A 7,285-nucleotide genomic window follows, 5' to 3' on the forward strand; every position below is an offset into this window, starting at 1 on the left:
CATTCTTATTCAGGGACTAGGCAAAAGGGAATTCTTGACTAAGGAACAGAGGGTCTCCAGTTCTGAAATGCCATGATATTATGAGAAAATTAGCTCTGGAGGATGATGTCACTTTATGGGAGCCCTAAGAGAAAAGCAAAGAGATAGAAGCCTGGTAAGCGTTCTTTCTTTCAGGCACAGATTAGAGGTGGTATGGAGGAGGGGCCCAGATCAGTTATAGTAGCCTAGAATGTAAGTATAAGCCATTTACTCTATGTTGAATAAGCTCTGTCTCCAAGAGACAATGTAGAATAATAGATAGCACACTATACTTAAAGTCAGGAAGACCTAAGTTCAGATCCTGCCTTGGACAATTACAATCTTCATGACCCTAGCTAAATCACTCTCCCTTTCAAAAATGAGAGGACTGGGTTCAATGACCCAAATATCTCCAACCATGCCTTCTCCACTCAGGACATCATCCCTCCTCCCTCTCCTTTGGAAAAGTAGAATCTACATACCCTGTAGCATCCCTGGGCTTTAGCAGACATTGATCTTATCTTGCTTGGTTCCAGCACTCTCCATTTATGTCCAGTCATACCACTATATGTATTCCCACTCCACCTCGCAACTTGTCACTTTCCAACTCTTCTCTATGACTTGTCTTCTCCAATTTGAATATAATCTCCTTGTGGACAGGAGTTGCCTAAAGTGCTTTTGTTTGTATCCCTAATGCCTGGCCCAGCTCTAAATCTATGACCCTAAACGTGAAACTTTGCATTTCTGACACAGACCATTCCATAGGAAGCTGGCTCTATGCCTCCTTTAATCACAGGGCATGGTCCCAGTGTTATCTGGGACCCTTTGCCAACTTGGGACTTGTGATTAGTGGGAAAAGGTCCCTCCTGGAATCACCAGTAGCTGTGCTGCTCAGGAGTTAGGAATATCTGAGTCTAGGTCTATTTTCATTGCCTTGGCACATGCTGGGAGGATAACAGGTAGTCCCGTTACATATCAAGCTGTGGATAAATAGGGAATTAATCATCAGTCAATGAATAAACATTTACTAAGCACCTACTATATACCAGGCATCGTGCTAAGCACCAAGGATACAAAAATAGGCAAATGAAAGTTTTCTGCCCTCAAGGATCTCACAGTCTAATGTGTTGTTCATCATGGTAGCCAGGATCTCTTAAGCAGATTTTCCCTGCAGCCTCATGAAAAAATGTTCTTACAGCTAAACCAACATGGGTTCTTAGATCCAATGCTATGTAATAGAAAAAGAATATGATAGAATCAGAGTATTTTGTTGTGAATCCTGGCTCTGGCAAATCACTTAACATCTCTGGGCCTCAGCTTTTTTCATCTTTAAAATGGGAAAATTGGACTCATTGGCTTCTCAGGTGCTTTCCATTCTAAATCTATAATCCCATCCACGTAGTCAGATGGTACAATAGATATATCCCTGAACTTGGAGTCAGGAAAAACTGAGTTTAAATCCAGCATCAGACACTTCAGCAAATCACTTGTTAACCTGTGCCTATCTTAGTTTCCTCATCTATAAGATGAAGTTAATAGCAGCTCCCTCCCAGGATGGTAGTGAGGATCAAATGAGATGATACGTGTAACCTTGCAAACCTCAAAATATTCTATGAATGTTAGCTATTATCCAGACAGCACCAGTCAAAAGGACTATCTCATTTCATCTTCTTGTCTCTAATACAGGGGTTCTTAATTTTGTATGTGTGTCTTGGACCCCTTTGGCAGCCTAATGAAAGCTCCGGACCTCTTCTCAGAATCATGTTTTTAAATGCATAAAGTTAAATACATAGGATTACAAGGGAAACTAATTATGTTGAAATATAGTTATCAGTATATTTTTAAAAACAAGTTCACAGACCCAGATTCAGAACCCCTACTCTCATTCTTTATTTAATTCAAAAAGCATTTGTTAAGTATTTACAATGTGCCAAGCTTTGTGCTAAGCCCTAGGAATCCAAAGGCAGAAATGAAACGTCCTCATTGGCCATACAGTGTGTGATGTATGATACTGTCACGAGAGTCACGAGCCTCAGAGGAAGGGCAGTGTGATTCAAAAGAAAGAACCTGGGATATTGAGTCATGGAATCCGGGTTCACATTCTAGCTCTGACACTCATAAACTCTCCAACTGCAAGAGAACAGCTTTCTTTCTCTGGGCCTCAGTTTCCTTCTTTGTAAAAGGGGGAGCTTGTGCCAGACAATCCCTCAGGATCCGTTTCATTTACACAGCCCGATGACAGTTATCTGAAGGGAGGAAACCAAAGCCAGTGGTTCTGCTGAAGTCGTGGTTTGAGATTCTAATTGCTAACTTTCATCTTTTACCAGCATCAATAATACATGCTACCCAGCCCACATGTTCTTTCACCGCCACAGTTATTAAAGCAATAAAGCAGTATCAGAGGGGTGGTTACTGGAGCTAATGGCACCTCTGGGGGATTAGCAACACCCAGGAGACATCTTAATCTTATATATAAAAAAAGCCCCCACACACCCCCTACCCTCCCATCATATCATATGAGTTCATTTTTTGTGTCTGCAAACAGCGGTTTCTCCTCTGAGTGCCCTCTGGGAACAAAGGATGACTGGTTTACTTGCAGTTGTTCTACCATCAGTAAAGAGAACACTAAATCTCATTTTAGAGATCCAGGATTCCAATCCCATCTCTGTCCCTTGCCGTTGGTGCCATCTTGGGGAAGTTACTTCTCTCTGGGCCATATATCAGTTTCCTGTTGTCATTCCCTCCAGATCCAAGAGAACAAGGCTGGGAGAAGCCCAGACCTTCAACTCTGACTCTATACTCCCTGAAACACACCATACAACCTCAGGTGAAGCTCCTTCTCCCCTCTCCACCTCTAGTTCTGGTTGTTATCATTCTGAAATCATCAGACAATTGATTACCCTCTCGTTCAACTCAAAGAGTTGTGATGGTGTGACCACAGGTCCCCTGGATTTCCTCACCTGGGATAGGGCTGATGTCCTGGATGTCTTCTGTACTTATATCCCTGGTGCTTAGCACAGAGCTTAGTATACAGTAGGTGTTTAAAAATGTTTTTCATTCATTCATCTATAAAATGAGGAGGTTTGAACTTAGAGTCAGCAAGACCTAGGTTCATATCTCACCCAAGAGACTTCCTATCATTCTAACCCTGGACCAAGTGACTTCATCTATAACCACAGTTTCTTCATCTGTAAAGCAAGGGTGTGAGTAAACTTGGCCTTTAAGGTCCCTTCTAGCTCCACTATAGATGGAGAGCATAGCTTTAAAGTGAAAAGGGATTGTCAAGGTCATTTAAGCCATACACACCCTGCTTTACAGACAAAATTGAGGCCCTGACTTGAACGCGCTCGCTGAGGTCACACAGTAATAACAATTGTTGCCCTTTCTATAGCTTGCAATCACTTTATACACTCAATCTCATTTGCTTCTCCAAAGGACCCTATGAGACAGGCACCGAAGAGGAACTGGAAGCATGAAAGGGTAGGTGATTTGCCTATGACCCTATAGCTAGTAAGGGGCCAAGGGCAGGATTAGAACCCAGAACTAGTCTATTATTCTGTTGATACCACTAAGCTGTACAAGTGGCCAAGCTGGCATTCAAACTCTGGCTGACGTCAACTTTTTGCTCTAAGCTTGACAGGGTGAACCAATACTGAGGATTTATAAAGCGAGGCAAGAAACAACCCTAAGGAAGGGGATGGGGTGCAGTAGGGAGGTGGTAACCCCCCCCCACACACACACCAATCTGCTTTGTAGTCAGTTCACAGGATGTCTCCAAGAATCAAGCCTGGCTCCATTCATTCACTAATTCCTTCCTTCCTTCCTTCTAACCAGTTTAAAGAATCAGCTACAAAGGACCACACTAGGCACTGAAGTAGACAGGATGATAATTAAGACATTCCCCCCATCCCCTCCTATCCACAACTAGATGGTAACGGTAAGGGCTGGATAGTTAGGGGAAGGAGACTTAGCTCCATATCCAATTGCAGGCACAAGTTCTGAAGCTAGATAGGTCAGATAAAGCAGTGTATTAGAAGATCAGCTTCATCATGGAAAGAGTCCTGGATTCAAGGGAATTGAGTTCAAATCCCAGCTCCACTATTGAATAGTTGGGTGACCTTATTTGATTCTCAAAACAACCCTTTGAGATCAGTGTCACTTTGTGGTGCCTTTTTTCAGTCATGACTCTTCATGACCCTATGTGCGGTTTTCTTGGCAGAGATACTGGAGTGGTCTGCTTTTCCTTTCTCCAGCTCACTTTATAGATGAGGAAATTAAGGCAAACAGGGTGAAGTAACTTGCCCAGGATCACACAGCTAGTAAGTGTCTCAGGTTAGATTTGAACTCAGATGTTCCTGATTCTAGGACTGGCACTCTATCCATTGCACCACCTAGCTGCCTTAGGTGGATAATACTATCCCCATTTTACAGGTGAGAAAAATAAGGCAGAGGTTAAGCAATTTGGCTAGTCACACAGCTAGTCTATGGATGAATCTGAACTCAGGTCTTCCTGACTCTATCCACCTAACTACTTACTGCTTAAGTTAGACTTGCAAGGGTGAGGAACCTGCGGCCTGGAGGCCACATGTGGCCTTCTAGGTCCTTGGGTATGGTCTTTCCACTGAGTCCAAGTCTTACAGAACTTATCCTTTTATTAAGGGAATTTGTTCTGTAAAGTTTGGATTCTGTCAAAGGGCAGCACTTGAGGACCTAGAGGGCCACCTGTGGCTTTGAGACCACAGGTTCCCCACCCCTGGGTTAGCTTTCTAAAGTCTTTTACCCACATTATTTCATCCAATCTAGCAACTAAGCATTTACATAGCACCTACTCTGCTCCAGGCACTGCGAAGTACTTTACAAATATTGTCTGCTATGGAGAGAGGCGACATGATACAATGGCTTTGAAGTCAGGGGCCCGGGGTTCAAACCCGGCACAGTCATTTTGTGCTTTTAGGTAACTCTCTGAGATCCAGTCTCCTTGTCTGTAAACTGAGAAGACTGGGCTCAACAGTCCCTGAGGTTTGCTCCGGACCTCCAGTCATCTAATGCACCAAATCCTGGAGTTACAAAGGCATAAGAGTCCCTGGTCTTAAAGAGGCTGGAGAGATGGGATGTGTACTCAAGTGAGTAAGTACACACATGACATTTGAAGGAGAAGGGAAACAGCACTGACCACTTATGAACCGGGAGGGTTTTCATAAAAGATGGGGCATGGGGACTGAAGGAAGCTAAGCATCCTAAGAGGTAGAAGGGAAGGAGGGGCATGCATTCTAGGGAAAAAGGACAATATGGACCAAAGCAAGGCACCAGGGGTTATTTTGCCCTGCTCAGAGGATCACAAGGAGACCCATTTGTCTACAATGTAGTGAGTGCATAAAGGGGAGTGATGCATGGTAAGCTTGGAACAGCAGACTGAAGCCAGGTTGGGAAGGACTTCAACTACCAAGCTGATGAGTCTGTGTTTTGTTCTGGTGGCAATAGGGATCTCCTAAAAGTGCTTGAGTGGAGGAGTGATGGGGTCACACCTTTGATTTTAGGAAGATGATTTTGGAAACAGGACCAGAGCAGAGAGAGGAGTTTGGAAAGTGAGAGAGTCCAAATAGGAAACTGTAACAGGACGAGTTAGAGCCGACCCCTGTCCATTGCAGGATGCCACACTGAGAGCTTGCCTAGATAACCTGGGGGCTTGTCAGTAGGGGTGGAACTAGATGGATTTCAGGAGGAAGGGTCTCGTCTTTGTTTGCAACATGGCAGTTCTTTGTCCAGCTCCGGATGTCCAGTGGAGAAGACACCCATATAAAGAAAGGTGTTAGGTGATAGGGCTTAGAAATGTTCACGTAATTAACACTATATATACATGTGAGCTAGCTGGAATAAACGGAGTCCTCACCACCTTGTCTCCCTCCTCATTCATTACTCACTAGATCAAGGCCTCTTGCCGGACAAGAGCCTTGGGTTGGGTTTAGGGATCCCCGTAATGGTCTAGGGGACCCCAACAGGAAACTGATGTGCTCAGTCCAGAAGAGGGGTGACAAAAAGTTCTGAACCAAAATGGAAGCCACATGAGTGGAGAGGAAAGGACAGATGTGGGACATAATATGGAGGGGAATCAACTACACTTAGCATCTGATTTGATATAGGGGATGGAGGAAAGGAAAGAGTCAAGGATGATGCTGAGGTTATGAAGTAGGACAACTGAGAGGAGGGCGATGCCCTCAACAGAAGTAGGGAATTTTGGAGGAAGGGTGAACTGTAGAATGAAGAGATAATGAGTTCTGGTTTTGGATATGTCGAGTTTGAAATCCCAATGACACATCCAGCTGGAGACATCCAACATGTAATTTGTGACTAGAGTTCAGCAGAGAGATGAAGGTTGGATCTATCAACCTGGGAGCCATCTGCATGGAGAAAATAATTGAACTCATGGGAGCTGATCAGAATCACCAATGAAGTAGACAGAGAGAAGCAAAGAGGGGCCAGGCTAGAGCTTTTGGAAATATCCAGAATGGTAGGATGGGAGATAACAATCCAGCAAAGGACTAGGAAGGAGCTTTCAGACAGGTATGACTTAGGACCAAACATCTAGCGTTGGAAGGCAACTCAGATGCCACCTAGTTGAAAGCCTTTACCCAACAACTGGGAAAATGGAAGCCCAAGAAGGAGACTTGCAGCCAAAATGGATGGCTTTTTTTACCAGACCACCAAGATTAAGCAGCTAGCCTAAGTTCACTCCCTCACTCAACTGGTAAGCTGGTAAAATCTAGAAAGGGAACTTGGAAGTCATCTGCTCCAAATTCATCATTTTACCAATGAGGAAACTGGAACCTAGAGAGGTTCATCAACTCACCCAAGATTAGACAGGTATTAGAATTTGAACTTAAGTCCTCTGAATCCAGAGTCAACATTCTGTCCACTGACAGGAGTTTCACACCAACCCTGTAGAGCAGGTTCTACCATCTTTGTTTTTTTGGATAAGTACCCTGTTGCATGGAGGTTCAAGAAAACTAGAGCTCCTAAGAAGAAGAGGGGAGGAGAGTGACTAGTCCAGGGTTACCCAGTTGGTAAGGGTCAGAGGTGGAATATGAACCCAGACTCCAAGCCCAGCACTCTACCTACCATCCACTTTGGTCTTCGCTTTTAGCCTTTTCAAGTGTTGGAGTGTTGGTGCATGATTTTCTGTTTACAGATAATTGTGCACTCAATGCAGCCTCTAAAGCTGAGGTGCAACAAAGTATGGATCAATTCTCTGCTGCCTGCTCTAATTTTG

The sequence above is a fragment of the Notamacropus eugenii genome, chromosome 4 (genome assembly GCF_028372415.1).
Source record: "Notamacropus eugenii isolate mMacEug1 chromosome 4, mMacEug1.pri_v2, whole genome shotgun sequence".
Classification (NCBI taxonomy): Eukaryota; Metazoa; Chordata; class Mammalia; order Diprotodontia; family Macropodidae; genus Notamacropus; species Notamacropus eugenii.